General features: G+C 43.0%; 1 long non-coding RNA gene across 1 annotated transcript; it reads left to right on the forward strand.

Annotated features, from left to right (window-relative positions):
- Window positions 1-16243: 16243 nt before the first annotated feature.
- LOC122460745 lies at window positions 16244-19123 on the forward strand. Its single transcript, XR_006282221.1, has 3 exons — window positions 16244-16660; window positions 18218-18223; window positions 18309-19123. It is a non-coding gene; the product is annotated as an uncharacterized LOC122460745 (long non-coding RNA).
- The last annotated feature ends 501 nt before the right edge of the window (window positions 19124-19624 follow it).

The following is a 19624-nucleotide window of genomic DNA, read 5'->3' on the forward strand; positions in this document are numbered from 1 at the left end:
TTGCCCCTGCCATGGTAATGGTGGCCAGAGCCCCGGGCCCTTTTAAATCACTCCTGGGGCCCTGGCCACCATGGGCCAGGCAACGCAGATGGGCTGGCTGGGAGAGGCTGAACCCCAGCCTCGCCCCTTCTGCCTGAGGCCATGCTCCTTCTGGGAGCCCAGAGCTGGGCCCTTGTACCGGTAAGTCCTCTGTGCTACTTTCATCTCTGAGTGCTACAGGAGGTGGAATCATCCAATGATAAATGATACTCTGTGTTTTACAGTAAACAGTTTGTTTATGCTTGAGCTTTACTTGCATTCAGACCAGGGCTGTTGTAGACAATGCTGGAACTCTGATTTGATGAAAACAAGAACTTTAATTTTGTCTAATAATATAGTTCGTTTAGTATGCATCAGCTAAATTCCCTTTGTTTATCCTAGAGACAAGGTGGGTGTGTGATATCTTTTATTGGACCTACTTCTGTTGGTGAGAGAGACAAACTTTATGGAGCTCTTCTTCAGGTCTTGGAAAGGCTTTCAGAGCATCACAGCTCAATTCAAGAGGGAACAGATTGTTTAGCATAAGCAGTAAGCACAGATTCTAAGGGATCATTCACCATGAAGTGGCCCATTACCACCCCTTTAACATGGGAGAAAAAGCGGGGGGGTTAGTGGGTTACAGATGGCTGTAATAAGCCATAAATCCAGTGTCTTTATTAAGACTACGAGTTTTAGTGTCTGTTCATCCTGGCCTATTCCAAGTACTAGTTGTTCCAGGACATAAGGGGCTAACAGCATTGCTTGGTGTAATTGCATTGAAGCCAGTGGAATTACACTTGGGATGAATTTGGGCCGAGATGCACAATTAGTTTCAAAAGTGTCATGGTAAGTATTTTAAAATCTTCCCGTTGGCAACAATGAATTTCATGTGGGAAAAACCAAACCTGTGCACGATAAATCCTAATGTCACAAAATCCAGGCTGGGAGGAACGAGGCTTTAGCAAGCAATTACCTTTTCATAAACATTTAATCCAGTAACACTGTAGTTCACTCTCCTGGCAAGATGCATTCGGTCTCTGGTACTTTGCTGCTCAGCCTACCCAGAACCAGTAGAAGTTTGCTCTAGGCCAGGTCCTCACGTTCTTCCACTTCTTCTGAGGACCATGTTCCACCCCTGCCCCAAGACAGCTGGGAGGGAAGGCTGATACCAATACCGCTCCAGAAAGCAGATGGTGCGCATCCAGTGAGCCGCTGACACTATACCCTCACCAATCACCACCATGTACATACCTGTCACCAACCCAGGGCTTGTTGGGATGGAAGAGAGTTCTACAGGGATCAGGAAGCAATAGCTGTCGTAGGAACGGCTATGTGAAAGGTTGCCAGGAATATGCATGCACAGTCTCTTGCATGATAGCGAAAGCGTACTTAGGAATGCATATCTAATCCAGCGGTTAACCCATCCAAGAGCTGGTGTGGACAATTCAAAGTTTTCAAGCCACGGTTGTGAGGCTTACTGGGCTCATCCTGAGCTGTTGTAACTCGTCTTAATTCCATGGACATAAATTTACAGCAGCTGAGAATCTGGCCCCACTGCATCTGACCCTATCCTTCTAAAGATCTCCTGTCACTATAAGATATTAAGGTACACTCCTTCTAAAGAGGATTCTAGTACCACAGCCCAGCTTGTAACCTAATACATCAGCTTATCTTTGTTTCTTTACATCTCCATCATCTTCATTATCCTTCACTACTCCCTGATTCCAGGGCTAAAAATGGACTGTACGTTTCAGTTCTCTTGTGCTGCTCATTTTTAGCAATAAAACTGTCTCAGTGCAAGAAATCTGAAGGCATCAGCAAGGTAAACATGGTTAGCTGGGAGAGGATTTACAGTTTTTAAGCAATATTGTGTGGGAATTCATAGAACTTGTTGTGGCAGTGAAATAATATTAGCATACATAATAAAAGTGATCCATTCACTGCTGTATTATTATAATGCAACATGTCTGCATCCTCACGATATCACGGGTGCTAACATTGCTGACTGGCACTTTTCTTGTAGAAAAAAGAGCTGTAGAAACTACAGACACACAGAGATGTAGTTATTTCCTGAGCTAGCACAGAAAGCACAGAGCTAGCTTTCACAGCTAGCTGCTGAAAAAATAACGGGTGCTGTAGGGGTAGAGTCCTGCCTGGGTAGTGTTTGATACACCTGGTTTAGTGGTGAATTGCCAGATAAAGGTTCTTTGCTCATCTTAGACAAAGCATGAGTCCTCTTGCTGGAGAACTGTAGATCCCTGAGCTGTCTATTGACTCCCCCTTTATACATCTATCTGGCACTGCTCCACTCAATGCAGACCTGCGCCCAGCTGCTCTGAGTAAAGACACCAAAGGCCACTCTCTGGAAGAGGGCTCTTTCCAGCTTTAGACCAGATGCCTTCCATTAAAGTCAATGGGCTTGATTCTCCTTTGCCCTGCACCTGGTGCATTCACTGAAACATTGGGATTTGGTATCATTTTGCATGTGCGGGACAATCATTTGGTACAGGTGTAAAGAGCAACCAGGCCCAGGAGGCTTGCTATAGAGAGAGCAGCTGATTGTAGTTAATAAACCCTTCCCCTGGTGCTGGGTGAGGGAAAATCTGGTCTTTGTTTTAATAACTGGTCTAAGAACTTTTTTAAACAACAGAGTTGGTTTTATAAATCTTAAACTGGACTCAGACAATCTTGTGTCCAACAAACACATGCAATAGGTGGCTACATCATATCCCCTGCTATACAAAACTTTTGCTGATATGAACTACAGGCTAAAGTAGCAGGACATCAATGCCCTCAGAACCCGGTGACTTGCCAGGTCTTGGCATTTACTTGGAGAAATGAATTGGGCTGATCTGGATCCAGAAGTTAGAGCGGCCTGGGGATTTTTTGGGGTAGGAGAGGGGAGAAGTTGTTCCAGATCCAAGTCCTTCTCTAGTTCTAAACCATTCTGTCCTATCCCAATTGCACGTGATCTCAGGGACAAAGATGCAGCAAACCCAAAAATTGGCATTAGGGAGAAAAACATAAGCATCCCACACCTATTAAGGGTGCTACACAGCCTTACTGGCTAATGGTCTGCAATGTATAGTATTCCTATATGGTGGAAAGGCAGCAGGTGCAACACTGGGATGGGACTTACTGTGTGACATACAGCAAATCACTTCATCTTCATGGGCCTCTTATCATTTGTCTGTGTAAATTGTAAGCTCTTTAGATACAGAAGTGATACATGCATACAAATTGGATAATCGCATTCAGTAAAGTATAACCTTTCCAATGATACCTTACAAGACCTTGCATAAAACATATATTAGTTAGGCCATATTCATATCATAACCATATTTCTATGAAGAATATGGGGAGTAACATCACGGTGGAAGCAACAATAAGCATAACAAAATCCCAATATACAATCGATAGAAAAATGGAAAAGTAAATGGCAATGATTAAAAGTCAAGTTAAAAAAAGGTAGGCAACTAATAAGGAAAGGCAAAGGAATCAGTGACATCTCAGTGGCTAATAGGGATAAAGACAATAAGAAGATATTTTTAAAACATATTAGGAATAAAAGAAGGAATAAAGATCAGGTATAGATCCTTGATGTAAACTTGTAAATACTAATGTAGAAGAGGCAGAAATATTCAGTAAACACTTCTGTTCTGTATTTGAAACATGGCAAAAGGATATATCCATAGCAGATGTTGTGGATGGGGCAGACGATTTACCATCTGTAACAAATGGGGACATGAGGCAGAATCTGCCCATATTAAATATTTTCAAATCAACAGGTTCAGATAAAATTACAATCAAAAGTATTTAAGGGACTAGCTGAAGACTTCTCTGAATCAATGTGAATTTTTAATAAATCTTGGGGGGAAAACTGTGGAAATTTTAAAGACTTGGAGGACTGTCAATGTAGTTCCAGTATTTTAAAAGGGATGAACCAGGGAACTATAGACCAGTTAGCCTGATGTTAATCCTGGGTAAGATAATGGAAAATGTGATTTGGGACTCTATCAATAAAAGAATTAGAGGCTAAAAATAGAATTCCTGACAGTCAACAGGGTTTCCTGGAAGGCAGGTCTGGACAAACCTGTTATCTTCTATTGACAAGATTACAAGTCTGGTAGATAAAGATAATAGTGTTGATATAATATACTTGAATTTCTTTAAGGCATTTGACCTATTTTCACATGACATTTTGAGTAAAAATTTGTATTACATGGAACTAAGAGGGCACACATTAGATGAATGAAAAATAGGTTAGCAGATCTGAAAATGTCGTTGTTAGTGGGGAGATATCAACAATCAGGGCCATTTCTGGTGGAGGTCCCAGAGATCAGTCCTTGGTCCAATGCTATTTAATATTCTTATTAACCATCTGGATTATGGTAGAAAATCTGCAAGTAAAATTTGCAGATGACCCAAAGATTGTTGGGGCAGTAAATAACAAGGACGACAGGATACTGTTAGCATGACCTAAATCACCTGGTTAAAATGGTCACAATCTAACAAAATGTGTTTTAACCCAATCAAAAGCAAGATCATACATCCAGGGACAAAGGACATGGGTTATACTTACAGGATGGGAGAGTCTCTGCCTTGGAGACCAATGAATCAGAAAAGGATTTAGGGTTCATCATACATCATTGCCTCAACATGAGTTCTCAATACAATGGGATGGCAAATAGGGCTAGTGTGATCCATTGGTATGCCTAAAAGGGGATGTCAAGCAGAAGTAGGGAAGTGATATTGCTCCTGGATACAACATTGGTAAAACTGCTACTAGAATATGACAGGTTTCAGAGTAGCAGCCGTGTTAGTCTGTATTCGCAAAAAGAAAAGGAGTACTTGTGGCACCTTAGAGACTAACAAATTTATTAGAGCATAAGCTTTCGTGAGCTACAGCTCACTTCATAGAATATGGTGTCCAATTCTGGTGGATGGGGAAAAACTGAAGAGAGTTCAAATGGGGGTCACAGAAATGATCCATGGGCTGAAAAACAAGCCTTACAATACGAGATTAAAGGATTTCAATTTATTCAACTCATCGCAGAGAAGGCTGAGAGGTGATGTGATCCCTGTGTCTAGGTTCAGTCACATGGACAAGAGATCAGATAGTGTAGAATTAGGTGATGCTATCCCTTGCAGACAAAGGGATAACAAGATCTAGTGGCTGAAAATTCAGAAGTTAGACAAATTCAACATTGAAATAAGACGCAGGTTCCTAGAAGCTAGGGGGACTAAACATTGGAACAGCTCACCAGAGAAGGTGGTGGACTCACCATCACTTGAGTCTTTAAAACAAGATTGGATTTCTTTCTTAAAGATAGTCTGTAATCCAGTTTCTGGGGAAAGTTCTGTGGTGCATGCACACATGTGTGGGAGGGGGTCAGGTTAGACGGTCACGGTGGTGCTGCTATCTGGTCATGGAATCTATGAATCCCCCTGTTCAGCCACTTCCTTGGGGTGAACAGGATTGCTCAAAATGTTCATCATACGTGTAGCTCTCTATTTGGTATAGAGTAATTTAATCTCATGCTTCAGGGCTTCAGTTGGTCACCTACAGGATCAGGACGGATTTTTTTCTCCCCAGCGTATACTTGTAATCTGGATTTTTTTCCCACTTGAATGAGAGAAAGAGCATGAGAGATCTGACATAGCTAAAGACCGGACACCAGTTGGGTAGACCAGTGCTCAGAGATGCTACAAAAAATCCTCTGTCATAGATGCCTAGCTGATGGGTCTTGCTCACATGCTCAGGGTCTAACTGATGCCAGGATTTGGAATTGGGAATGAATTTCCCCCACCCCCAGATCAGATTGGCAGGGACCCTTGGGGGATGTTCACCTTCTTCTGAAGTATGGGGTCTGGATCGCCTGCTCGGATTATCTGGACATATCTCTTCTAATGCCCTGACATTTCAGGAGCCTCAGCCACTGATGGCCGTGGTCTTTCCAGTTCTTTGCCTGTGGCACACAAAAGTTTAGTATCCTTTGGATTAAAATATTTTGGTTTACTTGCAGTTGTGGGGCTCAGTGTAGGATTGTTAAGGTGGAATTTGATGTCAGTAATATGTAAGAGGTCATAATCAAATGGTCAGTTCTGGCTTTAAACTGTGAAATCTGTGTGTCTGTACAGTGCCTTGCACATGGAGCCCAAACCTCAATGAAGGCCTCTAGGCATCCCTGTAATATAAAACCAGACAACAAACACCCAGATTTTAAACTTCTGTTCTCCCTTTCAAACCCAAATAGAGGACTTCAGGATGGGCATGTAGACACAGGTAGAAAATGGTGATAAATCCAAGAATTGCTCCAAAAGGGTCAATTTAGAGATACCAAAAGGCCTGCCTCTACTGTTTCACAGAAACAGTGTGTTCTGTGAAGCAAGAGATACTATTGACTTGATTTCCCATGCTCTCTAACCTAAGTGGAACAATTACTTTCTTGCAGTTAGAATGCCTCTCACTAATTGCTTCACAGTCATTCTCTCAGTGTTTGTATACAAAAGATGGGACCTTTTGAGTCTGCAAACCCCTTGGGCTGTCAATCATATAAGAATAGGCCCTCCTGAGTTTTCCAGATAAACTGGCAAAACCAAGACGACCGCTTCCTTCACAATATTTGAGCATTTCCACTATATCTTCTGGGCAAAACCAGGAAGTGCAAAATGAAAATGCTGGCAATGCTTTTGAACTTTAAAAAAAAATTAGTTTCTATTTGGGTCACTTTTCTACATTGCCCCCAAGACCAGTCTGCAAAATGCTAATGCTGCTCTGAAAGGAGACATTTACTGGCCCTAAAACCAAGTACCTGCAGAATCTCAGCATTCAGTGCTTTGGGAGTCGTTGAGATTTAAGGCGCATTTAGATTTTTAAGCCAATGAAGCAGATAAAAGTTCTAAATTGGCAACAATAAAGATACATGGGAAAGAGCTGAATAGCCTATACCTTTGCTAAAATGTTAAGACCATTTAATTCCTTTTTTACATATTGCAGATATTGTCTTATTAGCATCTAGGTGCTACTAAGACACTTTGCATTGCTCTCCAGTAAAAACCACAGACTGTTTTCAAAGTGGCTGAGCATCTCTTGAATGTCATAATCTTCCTCTACTGTCTGACTGAAGCTAAGAGCATTTCAATTTCCAAGGTGGTGGGATGAGGAACCTTCAGGCTTTGTTTTTTTTGGTTTTTCGTTACAAATATATTTGCTCTACGCCCATTTGTTCCTTTTCTAGGATCTAAAATTCCTTTATGGCCACTGATCTAAATAACTGGAGTGCAAAACTTTTATAATGTGCTAGATGACCATTAATTCAGGCTGGCAAATCCAATCCATCACTTGTCCTTGGTAGAACTCTAGAATGCCCTGGACTGATAATTAGAACCCTCCATGGAAAAATGTACTCAGCCACTGAATGAAACTTAATTTTACATGACAAGCCATTGTGCCTTCAGTTACTTATATTCACACATCAGAGTCATAATATATTGTTTGCACTAAAATAGAGGATTTTCCCAGCTTCTCTCTTTATTCTAAACCAGCCATATCTCCTCTTGATGATTTAATTCCCTTCTGGTGCTGTAGTGTGGCGTCTTTGTAGATAGATCCACAGAGCAGAAATTATTTAATTAAAAATTAGGCTTAGCTCCTTTCAGGATGGTTAAATATATATATTTTTCTCTATAATGCCAGCCTTGACAATCTTGATGGGTTTGTAACTAAGATATAGTATACAGGGCAAATCTTACTATAAAGTCCAAAGTCACTTCTTTAACCTCTCAGGAATGACCTGTTATTTTTCTACAATGATAAATGTGCAATGATTGCATTATATCCTTGTTGTATATTAATGTATTTATGGATCTCTGTAGTTCAGGTGACAAATCTATTAGTTATGCATTTTTCCAATGTTTAAAATACATCTGTGAGGGAAGTGGAGCCACTCTGTAACAATTTATGAATATTGTATGTTGACCGGGTTAATGAAATGTTTACAGTATGACTATATTGTTTTAGTTTAGCAGGGGGCTGCAAGGAAAAACCAACCAAACAAAAAGGGAATAAAGACAGCTCAAGGTAAGTCACTTCTCAGCAAACACTTGAGAGTTTTGCTCACCCAGGACCCAGGGTCCAAAATATATCGGCAGGCCAGAATAGTTTGTATTGGTGGGGGAGTGGCACTATATGTGAAAGAAAGCATAGAGTCAAACGAAGTAAAAATGTTAAATGAACCAAACTGTACCATATAATCTCTATGGATAGTAATTTGATGCTTGAATAATAAGAAAATAGCAGTAGGGATATACTATCGACCACCTGCCCTGGATGGTGATAGTAAGTGTGAAATGCTCAGGGAGGTTAGAGAGGCTATAAAAATAAAAAACTCAGTAATAATGGGGGATTTCAACTATCCCCATATTGACTGGGTACATGTCACCTCAGGATGGGATGCAGAGATAAAGTTTCTTGAAACCTTAAATGGCTGACTCTTGGAGCAGCTGGTCCTTGAACCCACAAGAGGAGAGGTCATTCTTGATTTAGTCCTAAGCGGAGCACAGGAACTGGTCCAAGAGGCAAATATAGCTGAACTGATTGGTAATAGTGACCACACCATAATAAAATTTAACATCCCTGGGGTTGGGGGGGACACACCAAAGTAGCCCACCCTGGTACCATTTAATTTTAGAAAGGGGTACTACACAAAAATAAAGAAATTAAATAGAAATTAAAAGGTATGGTACACAAAGTGAAATTCCTGCAAGCTGCATGGAAACTTTTTAAAGACACTATAATAGAGGCTCAATTTAAATGTATACCCCAAATTAAAAAACACAGTAAGAGAACCAAAAAAAAGTGCCACTGTGCTAAACAACAAAGTAGGCACTTTGAGAGGCAAAAACACATCCTTTAAAAAGTTGAAGTTCAATCCTGTTGAAGAACAGGGAACAGGGTTCAAAAAAGAAGTAGATAAGTTCAGGATGGGCAAGGATGCAAAACCATGCTCTAAGTGTCCCTAGCCTCCATTACCAGACTGAATGGGCAACAGGGAATGCATCACTTGATGATTATCTATTCTGTTCATTCCTGCTTGGGCACCTGGCATTGGCTACTGTCAGAAGACAGGATATTGGGCTAGGTGGACCTTTGGTCTGACTCAGAATGACCGGTCTTATGAGAGTGATTAAAGGACAATGCCAGGACAGGAAAAGGCCTGGGAACCAGAGATGAAAAGAACTGTGGTAGCTTTCTTAGCAGAGCACTGTAAACCGGTCACATATCCTGGGAGAACCAAGCACCCAGTATGTGGAACCTACTGGGAGGAGAGGCACTAGAGACATGTGAAGCTTTTCAAATTAATGGTCTAAAAATTCTGGAAACCCTTCTTGGTGTGTTATAATGCCCTTGTGGCCAAGATGGAGTCTGTTCTCTGGGCGGCTCCAGCCACGAAAAGGTGCACACAGGAACATGGCAAGGAAACTTCCTCCGAGCATAGGGACATCAATTCCAGCCCTCACCTATTCTCCCCTCCCAAGTAAACACACACACGCGCTGGAACAGTACAGTAATTATAAGAAAGGGAAATATTCATTTACAAAGCAATGGATGGAGAAGATGGGGGAGCAATAAAACACGGTTACATCCAACATGAGGACCCGAGGGCCCAGTGGTACCACAATATAAAAGCATAGACACTAAGCATTGCGTCTAAACTCAGAGTTCAGGAATCCAGGGGAGAATTCTAGTCCAGCAGTGAGTTTTGGGTGCTCCTAGTCAGCTTTGATGACAATGAACTTTCTCCAAACCCTCTGTTGCCCTCTTCTACCGCTCCCTGCAAATCCACACAGAGCAACAACCTCCCCCTTAACTAGCTACAGCCTCCCCGCCCACAGGGTTTAGTGGCCCTTACCTTCTCTCTACTGTCTTTTTGATGCCAGTACATGGGCCTGTAATACAAAATGTATCTGGAAAAATTGCTGTTTTGACACCAGATACATTGTTCATGCTACACAAGTCATTCTGAGCTGTTGTAAAAGTGAGTAGAGCTTGTCTGTGCCTGGCCCGGGATAGCGGCACAACAAGGGAGAGGAGAGGTGACAATGAGCCTTTTCCTTCCCTCTGCTCGGGGGCCCGGGCACACCTGCAGTCTGTGCACGCCACTGAATGCAAGGGCTACACAATTCGAGTGTCAGCGCCATTGCACGCTGCATTCTGTTAAAGGGCTATGCACCACTCCTTGCTCTCCTGCCGGCTGAGTGCTCCCCCACAATGTATCTGCACCGCCCCCCTGCTGTGAATTTGCACCTTTCAGACCCAGCTGAGCCTGTCACGTTTAATAGCTCTCTGTGTTTATCGTTTACAGTGGGTGGCCTGCTGGTTGCAGGGCTAGCAGAGATACAAGCTGCGGATAAGTGCGACATGCTTTTCTAGTATCATGTGTAGCCACAAGCTAAAAAAAAAGAAACAAACCAAGCAGCTAGAATAAATAGGGGACCCTGGAGTGAATCCAGCTAAAACGAGCTTGGAAACATTCTTCATTTCTTAATGATATTAAGAGAGTTGTCAACCTCCACCCCAATTTGTTGTCTCCCCTTTGAGCATTACATTTCAAAGCCTTTTTTGCTAGATTCCATTGTCACAGGATGAGCTAGAGGGCTAGCCACAGACATCTGCAGACAAACAACTGCACTGTGATCTCCACGGAGCTTCGCGAGTCTGGCTGAGACCTGGGAATGCACTTATTAACAGCTTGTTTCAGGAACCTGGCAGCCCAGGGATGAGAGGCTGGGATTATAAAACTAGAAACCCAATGGGAGGCAGGAGGGCAATGACCTTGCAGTACAGAGCAGTGGATCATTGGCCGCAGTCCGAGGGCCGTCTTGGCTGGGGAATTGCTGTGCTGTGAGAGGTCACACACACTGTTTGTGGAGGCGTCTGGGGTGTCTGTCTTTCACTAGCTGCAAGTTATTGCATTTTTTTATTATTACTGTGGGAAATTTAGTCTCAGATGCTTCATTGTGGGGGCCTGATCCAGGAGTTTCATGAGAAAGAAGCTGTCACATATATTAACGTTATTTCAAAAAAGTCCTAGCCTTTTGTGGACAGACCCCAGCTTTGTTGCTTGGGAGATGCATGAGCTGCCTTTATGGCACTGCCCTCTTTACTATGGCCCTAAGACATAGGTGCTGACTCCATGGGTGCTCCAGGGCTGGAGCACTCACAGAATATTAAAACAAAAACAAAACAAAAAAAAACAGTGGGTGCTCAGCACCCACCAGTAGGCCACACCGATCACCTCCTCCCTCTCCCCCGCAGCATCTCCCACCCACAGCTAATCAGCTGTTGAGTGATTTCCAGTGATTATTCCCTGATGCAAACAGAAGCTAGTAATATTGCTTCCATATCCTGGTGACCCAAGAGGATGACATATTGACCATTATGAGCAAAAACTCTAGACTCAAAAACTGGATGACTGATGATCCCAATGAACAAGAGCGGAAGAGAAAAGAGCATTGCAGTGAACCTTAAAAACAAGCAGAAAACAATGGTCCCAGGATTTGCCCTACTCAAGGATACTGGCATGAAAAATTTCAAATTTTTGGAAGAAAAAGCAACAACTTTTGTACCAACTGGGATGAAAGATCAGAAGTCTGAAACTTTTCAGAGGAGGGAAAGACAAGAAAATTCCATTTCAGAAGAACCAAACTGGAATCTTTAGTTGTCTGAGGATTCAGATGGGCAGCTGAAAGCCTGGGGACATGCAGAGCCTGGGGAAGTGGTGGCTGGCAGGAAACCGGGCAGGTTTGTAATAGAAATCTGCCTGGTTTCCACTGAAAGTTTCAAAAGTCAACACATTCCCACACAACATTTCAATTTTGACAAAAACCAGCATTTTCCAAGGGAGAGATGTTCTATCGGAAAATCTCCAATGCGCTCTGCTGCTGGCATAACTTCCCCCATCCTTACTGTCTACAACATAACAGCTTCTAGGTTGGAAGCTGTTTCACCAGTCAAGGTAGGGAAGCAAATTCCATGCCCAACGTCTTTCCTCGGGGAGTTATTTAGAACAACCATCACAAACAGAACAAAATAAAACAATTGAGAGTGCTGGTAACAATGCCAGAGGCTTTCCCCATGGCTGGCTGAGGCAGGGACGAGGAAACCACCTTCCTCTATACCCCATCAGCCGCGGGATAGGCAAGGATCTCTTAACCCTTCCCAGCTGACTACTTTTACCTTGGCACACTGCTTCTGGAAGAAGCTTCATAGTTGACAAGCACACAGCGGCTGGTTTAATAATCTTAAAAGTAAATGTGACCAGTTTCAGGGCTAAAGGAAAGTGGCTTGTGGTTGTTAACCCTGTAACAATCTCCAAGGTGGAGGAAATTTAACTTGAGAGAGATTTATGAGACTGATAACAAACCTGTATCAGTAGCCTAACAATTCCATGACTAATTTAATGCCATCACTAGTAACCGGTGTATGATCTTCAAAAGAGAGAGAGCTGTGCTGTGGATAAGCATCCACAATTCCAGACACACACACACACACACACACACACACACTTGAATCTCAGGATTTCTCCTCTCTGTTTTCATATAGGGAATTTCAGCACTTTGGATTCTCTTTCTATACAGAATGAGGAAGTACAGAAGCTCATGCAACTGAAAGTAAGCTTTCACTTATTCTTGAATGTCACCAACATTGACTTCAAGCTCAGGGCATGTTCTAAGCTAAAGCTGGTGAACTATTAATTGCAAATAGAACTGGTTAATCATTTTTAATCTTAGATGACAATCTTAATAACAATTTGTTTGGAAATTTTCACCAAAAAAGTCACCATCCTGCTTAGCTCTAGTTATGAATAGCATAGCCAACTAATACAACCCTTACTTCTAGCTGTGAATTATCTGCATACACACACCAATTCAGTCAAACCATTATGAACAAGAAGCAGTTCATGCAAAAAAATGTCAGCCTAGGGTGGGTTTCCACAAGCAGTGCACTTTGACCATTCATGTAGCAGATTACCTAAATGGCAGAGTATTGCTCTGCTTTTTGACTGGGTATCTGAACCTTCATAAACTAGAAGACAGTAGATCGGGGTAGCCAACCTGTGGCTCCAAAGCTATATGTGGCTCTTCAGAAATTAATATGCAGCTCCTCATCTAGGCTCCAACTCCGGGGCTGGAGCTACAGGCGCCAGCTTGCCAATGTGCCCCGAAGGGGTGCTCACGGCTCAACCCCTGGCTCTGCCACAGGCCCTGACCTCACTCCACCCCTTCCCGCCCCCTCCCCTGAGCCTGCCGTGCCCTCGTTCCTCCCTCTTTCTCCCAGAGCCTCCTGCACACCATGAAACAGCTGATCGGGAGGTGCGGGGAGGGAGGGGGAGGTGTTGGCGGCTCTTATTATTGTGGCTCTTTGGCAATGTACATTGGTAAATTCTGGCTCCTTCTCAGGCTCAGGTTGGCCACCCCTGGAGTAGATAGCTGGGTGCATGTATATGCGTATTCATTCAAAGAACAGCATTTCCTAAAAATTAGTACAAAATCTTGTCTAGCTGATGACAAGAAGATGAAAAGCAGGTGAAAATATGGCCAAAAGATGATTGCTTTAAACACTCATTTATAATTCATACAAATGTTAACAGTGAATGTGTTGCAGAATTCACCCAATTCCACTCTGGGCAAGGTTTGTACTTTTGGAAGATGCATTTGGGTTGTTCTCTCTCTCATACTGTGTCTGGGTTATAGTGTGATGCTTCTAGTTGTTTAGCCTTTTCTATAGATTATTTATATTATCTGTTCAGAGATACATCGATTGTTTCATGTGTGCAATCATGAACTCCTATATATTCCTGCCAACTTGATATATCTGTATCTGCTCTCCAGTGATTTGTGTATTATGATTATTAGCCTTGTAGCAGTAGGTTTATAGGTTAATAAACTGTGCATGTGAGAGAGAGCATGAGGGAGCGTGGTCTCACTCTTAAATGAATACAAGGAACATAAATCTGACTCAGCCTTTGTCTAAATTTAATTGCCCCTACAAAATTGTCACTTGTTCTTCAGATTGTAGACACACTAACTAGTGACTCATTCCTTTCTTTTCAAAGCACTGTTTGTTTATGATTGTACTGTGTATAAAGGATTACAACTGTATTTGGAATGGCATTGTGGAGCTGTGTTGTGAAAAGTGCATCATGCTGGGTAAGATTTACATTTTGGAGAGTCTGAGATAATAGAATTTAAAAACAAAATTAGACAGATAGCTACCACTGCAGAACAAACTGAGATGGAGACCATCTAAATCAGCAGCTCTATGGCCAAATCTGAAGCTATCCAGGACAGAAGCTATTACTGAGATTTCCCCAGGCTTAGATCTTAAAAACAAATTGAGGTGATTTTATTGCTTATAGAAAGTCCTGGCTTCACAATCCCATGGATTGAGTTGATCATAAATGGAACAGGCTGCAGCACTACAAATTGTTCCATTATTTATTTTTAAGATTTTATACTGCTGCCCATCACCATAGTATCAGAGCCCCTTCCTCATAAAATCAATAGCAAAGTCCCTAGTGGACTTCAAAAATGGAGAAGAGCCTGGAGATCCCATGATGTCAAAACTCTGTTCGGGGTAGGGTTGATTATTGTTTGGTTTTGGGATGGGGTTTTTGGTGGGAGGGTTGGTAGAGGTTTGGGAATGGAAGGGTATACGTATTGTATGTGTCACTTATTATGGAACGTCTTACAACATTTCCTAGAAAAGGAAAGATTCTGGATTCACCTGATCCCCTCTGGAAGACTGTTCCTTACCTGGATCCCCTGGATAGAGAATGCTTTGGCCACAGGTCACAGTCTTCATCCCAGTGGATCATAGTTGTTACAGAGGTTCAGAGATCAAAAATTGATCTTTTGATGTAGCTGGGGCTTGATCCATTAATTACTTTTAAAGTTTGGACCAAAGTCTTAAACTGGCACCAGAAGCTGCTGAGGAACCAGTGGAGGGACTGGAGCATAGGCCTGATGTTCTGAGAGCAGCCTGAGCCATGGAGAAGGATCGCTGTGGCCGGTCCTCATCCAGAAGGAAGGGATAAAGTTTCCTACCAAGACAGAGGTGAAAGGCAGCAATTTTGGGAACTGATACTCCCTGGTCATCCAAGTTTAGTGAATAGTCAAAGAGGATCTGAGACTTCACAGAATGTTGATGAAAGGGGGTTGTAGCCTTCAGTGAAAGATGGGGATAAAATATTGGCCAGTTCTTCAAAAAATTTCCCCTTTCCAACCAGCATCACTTTGGTCTTTTCCCCTTGGTTCAGCTTCAGCCTGCAGCTCTTCATCCAAGAGTTAAGTTGTTGTAAGTGTAACCTTTCTGGCCAGGTGTTGTCAGCAGCAACAAGGGCTGGGTTCAAATAGCTAGAGGTCGCTCTTAAAATAGACACACTCCACCTAGAATTCCTAGAATGACTAAATACTATCCCTGAGCATCCTCAGCAGCCAGACTTCTCCACGCACAAGAACTGAATTTGTGTATGAAACAAGGAAAACTTTTTTTTAGGGAAAAGGGCACACAGGCATCAACTTAAGAAAACACAGCTACAATCTGTATGAATGATCAATAGAACCTTCGCCCAAGGTAACTGTCAGTGATGGAGAATTCACCACGTTTACCAATGTTTAAACCAAGATTGTATTTTTCCCCCAAAAAAAGATATGCTCTAGTTCAAACAGGAATTAATTCAGAGAAGCTCTACGTCCTGTGTTACACAGGAGGTCAGTTTAGATAATCACAATGGTTCCTTCTGACCTTGGAATCTATTACCTCAATTCTCCATCTACTGGGGTGAATGTTCATTAGGCAAATGCCACTTTACCACATCACTTTCTCCTTCCCTATCCACTAAACCCCACTCAGTTTGACCAGTCAGTGGGTAGCACAGTCCTAGAGTTCCCAGATGCACTCAGGGAGGCCTGTCTCCAGTGCCTCGGGAAGTGCTCCCTGGTCCTCTCCTGAGGCTCCACCACCTAGCACAGCTATAGTGATTTCCCGTTTAGCTAGTGGTCTGGTAGGAGGGCCTCACCAGAGTTCGCTGAGCTCTGCTGCTGTCCTCTGCATCGTCTCTTATGACAGAGGTCTCCCAACAGCACTGAATCCTCAGTGGAAGGCGACCAGTAGCATACAGGGCCCTTGAGCGGACTCCCTGACAGTAAAGATGCACTCCTTGCCACAAGGTAGAAGCTCTTATTTATCTTAATTTAGTTCTACTATCTGACCAATTCTGAGTTCATGTGCAGTTATGATGACTCCTAAAGTGTCATTCGAGGAATTCTGGGTAAAAAACTTATCTAACGAAGCTATCACTGTAGCCATATTTTCCCTTGTTCACCAACAGATGGGAGCAGCTGAGACAGGAGCAGAGCTCCATCTAGAGCTTCAGGCCATCAGGCTTCCATAGATATTCGGACACATTAGTGGTGGCAGGGGTTGCCTCAGCTGAGAATGTTGAGTATCTTTGGCATACTGTTTGCAGCTGTGCCCATGGTGTCTGACTTCCTCTCTTGCAAGGGTCTCAAGTCGCTAGTGAAAAGTAGCCGAGGTAGTATGAATCCATGCTGACACAGGGGCCTTTGGCGAGGAGTCACCTCTGAGAGTTCTGCTGCTTAGGAACAACTGGAGCTACTGTAGTGCGGGGCCATCTGCTCCTGCTGTGTCACTAATACAGTTTACTCTGACTTGCAAGGACCATCCGCATAGGATGAGAGGATGACCCTGTTCCCTTGGCAGCGTCTTTAAAATCTGCCCACAAGGTTGCCTCTTAATGCCAATGATGGTGGTGACTTTTGTGAAGTTGACACTTGCCCACTAGGAATTGGACTGAGAGCACCTCTCATTTCACACAGGACACCATTCCAGTGAGAATAATGGCTGGTAACTACCAACCAGGCTGGATTAGAGCCAATGACATAAAGGTGAAATGCTTCCTGCGCCATTGACAATTAATGCCCTGATTCATCAAAACACAAAGGAAGTGCTGATATCCTATTGATGTCAGGTGCTCTAACCACCAGATTACAGAGTCATTCCTTCTAACTCAGGCTTGTGGTCTGCAGTAGTGTTCTTGTGATTGTCTAGGTGCCATGCTGATCAGTGTTGCAACACCTATGTCCCTTCATGGATTTGGGCCTATGTTACATACCTTTAAAGGATATAAAGGTTTTAGAGAAGAAATACCCAACCTGCCTCAATTTCTCTATCTGAAGTCATCCATGAATTAATTAGCTAATTAATGTTTGTAGAGCACTTTGGATAAGTAAAAGACACTGTAAGTGGCATTATTACTATTGCCCCTAAAAGAGCAAAGAATGGAAAGATGTTGTCCTAAGCAGAAGTGACAGTAACAGTGTAAGGTAAAGGCAGAAAAACCCTTCATAGGAAAGATTTGCAAGTTAGGAACAAGATCAAGAAAGAATCCCTTGCCTTATGTTAGCAGCAAATTCTTACTCTATACCAGAGTGAAGTGAGATGATTGATAGAATGGGACTGGAAGAGTAAGGGCTAGTCTAGCCTGTGGAAACTTTCACACTGCAAATGTAGTCATACTACCCACAAAACAGGGCTTCTCAGTGTGATTTACAGGCTGTGATGGAGCAGCTGCCCCTCACTGGCAGAAAAGGGGTTAAAAGCAGCCTTAGGGAGGCTGTGCTGGAGGCAGCCAATCAGAGCAAAGCAGTCAGACCTCAAAAGGGAGCTTCAGGGCAGAGGACAGCAGTTCTCTGCTTGGAGCCCAGGGAGGAAGGAAGGATTGTGTCTCTGGAGGGCTGAGAGAACTGCCAGCATCCTGGACACAGTAGTCCTGCAAGCAGAAACCAGGGGACTGAGAGCTCTGAGCTGGCTGCTGGGGTTTACAGGCTGAGGTCCTGAGGCAAGGCAAAGAGGATGCTGGGGCCACAAGGAAATGGCAGACAATTTGCAGCCGTAGCCACTAAGAAGAGTGGCTGAACGGTGCACTGCAGGTCCCCAGAAGAGGGGGGACACAGTGTGTGGCACAGCCAGAGGGCTTTGTCACTGATGGGGATGCCACAGTCCTTGGAGAGATGTGGGTCCGAGAGCAGGAATGATGGTGGCAATGCACCTCCGAAGGGGGCACACTCAACTGCAGAGCTAATTCCCAAGAGAGCCAGCAGGAGTCACCAGAGTGGTGTTTGAACCCTGTTACACAGGCCTAAAAGGATTTTTGCATCTTGAGTAACAATAAAATTCAGCCCTTGCAATAGACCAGTTTAAGACCTATGCACCCCTCAGGCTGGACCTTTGCACGGGGGTGAATTTCACCCCAAACTTTCCATTGGGCATTACAGTTTTGGTTCCTTAGTTAGCCAAATTCCGTATTATTGCTGAGCACAGCATACACATACATACAGAGAGGGGCTGAAGCTGATGTGACATTTTTAAATGAATATCAAAAGTAAAGTAATAATGATGTGACTGATGTTCACTCAAACAGCACAGATGACGCTCTATCAGATTCCATACTTCCTGAATATGAATTTTTTGGTTTCTGGAATGATAGTGGTTGGGATAGTTTGTCTTTTTTTTTTTTCTTTTAAAGAGACATATGGTTTGATGTATAACTTTCAGGAAGAAGTTATTTATTTTTAGTAGTGTTGCTCTCATTTACCAATGAAGCATTAGATGCTAACAGAGTTTGTATTATATCCTCCTTGTCATCTTACTGAGAGTCTCGGCCTGAGATGTTTAGAAGATTTCACTTTAACAAAGTCATATTAAATATACTTTGATTGTCTTTCCTTTTGGCTATGCTTCTGTTTTGTAGATATTATAGATCATTAATTACAAATGTAATCTATATAAAATGGAGGAGGGGGAAAGAAAAAGATTAACTAGCCCTGCACTTACACATATTAAAATGACTTTGAAGTCAAGGGGAAAAAAAGAGAGCTTGGATTTTAAAAGGTCACGTCTGGCAGAGATAGTTGATTTTCAGACAGACACCACGCTCTCCCTACGGCAACGGATGGAGAAAAGGAGCTGGGTGGGCACTTTTTGCAGAAGTTTATTAAAGTTCGCTACCTTTTGGAAAGACCATAGAATCATAGAATCATAGAATATCAGGGTTGGAAGGGACCCCAGAAGGTCATCTAGTCCAACCCCCTGCTCAAAGCAGGACCAAGTCCCAGTTAAATCATCCCAGCTAGGGCTTTGTCAAGCCTGACCTTAAAAACCTCTAAGGAAGGAGATTCTACCACCTCCCTAGGTAACGCATTCCAGTGTTTCACCACCCTCTTAGTGAAAAAGTTTTTCCTAATATCCAATCTAAACCTCCCCCATTGCAACTTGAGACCATTACTCCTCGTTCTGTCATCTGCTACCATTGAGAACAGTCTAGAGCCATCCTCTTTGAAACCCCCTTTCAGGTAGTTGAAAGCAGCTATCAAATCCCCCCTCATTCTTCTCTTCTGCAGACTAAACAATCCCAGCTCCCTCAGCCTCTCCTCATAAGTCATGTGCTCTAGACCCCTAATCATTTTCGTTGCCCTTCGTTGTACTCTTTCCAATTTATCCACATCCTTCCTGTAGTGT

This window comes from Dermochelys coriacea, chromosome 6 (assembly GCF_009764565.3).
Source record: "Dermochelys coriacea isolate rDerCor1 chromosome 6, rDerCor1.pri.v4, whole genome shotgun sequence".
NCBI classification, from domain to species: Eukaryota; Metazoa; Chordata; order Testudines; family Dermochelyidae; genus Dermochelys; species Dermochelys coriacea.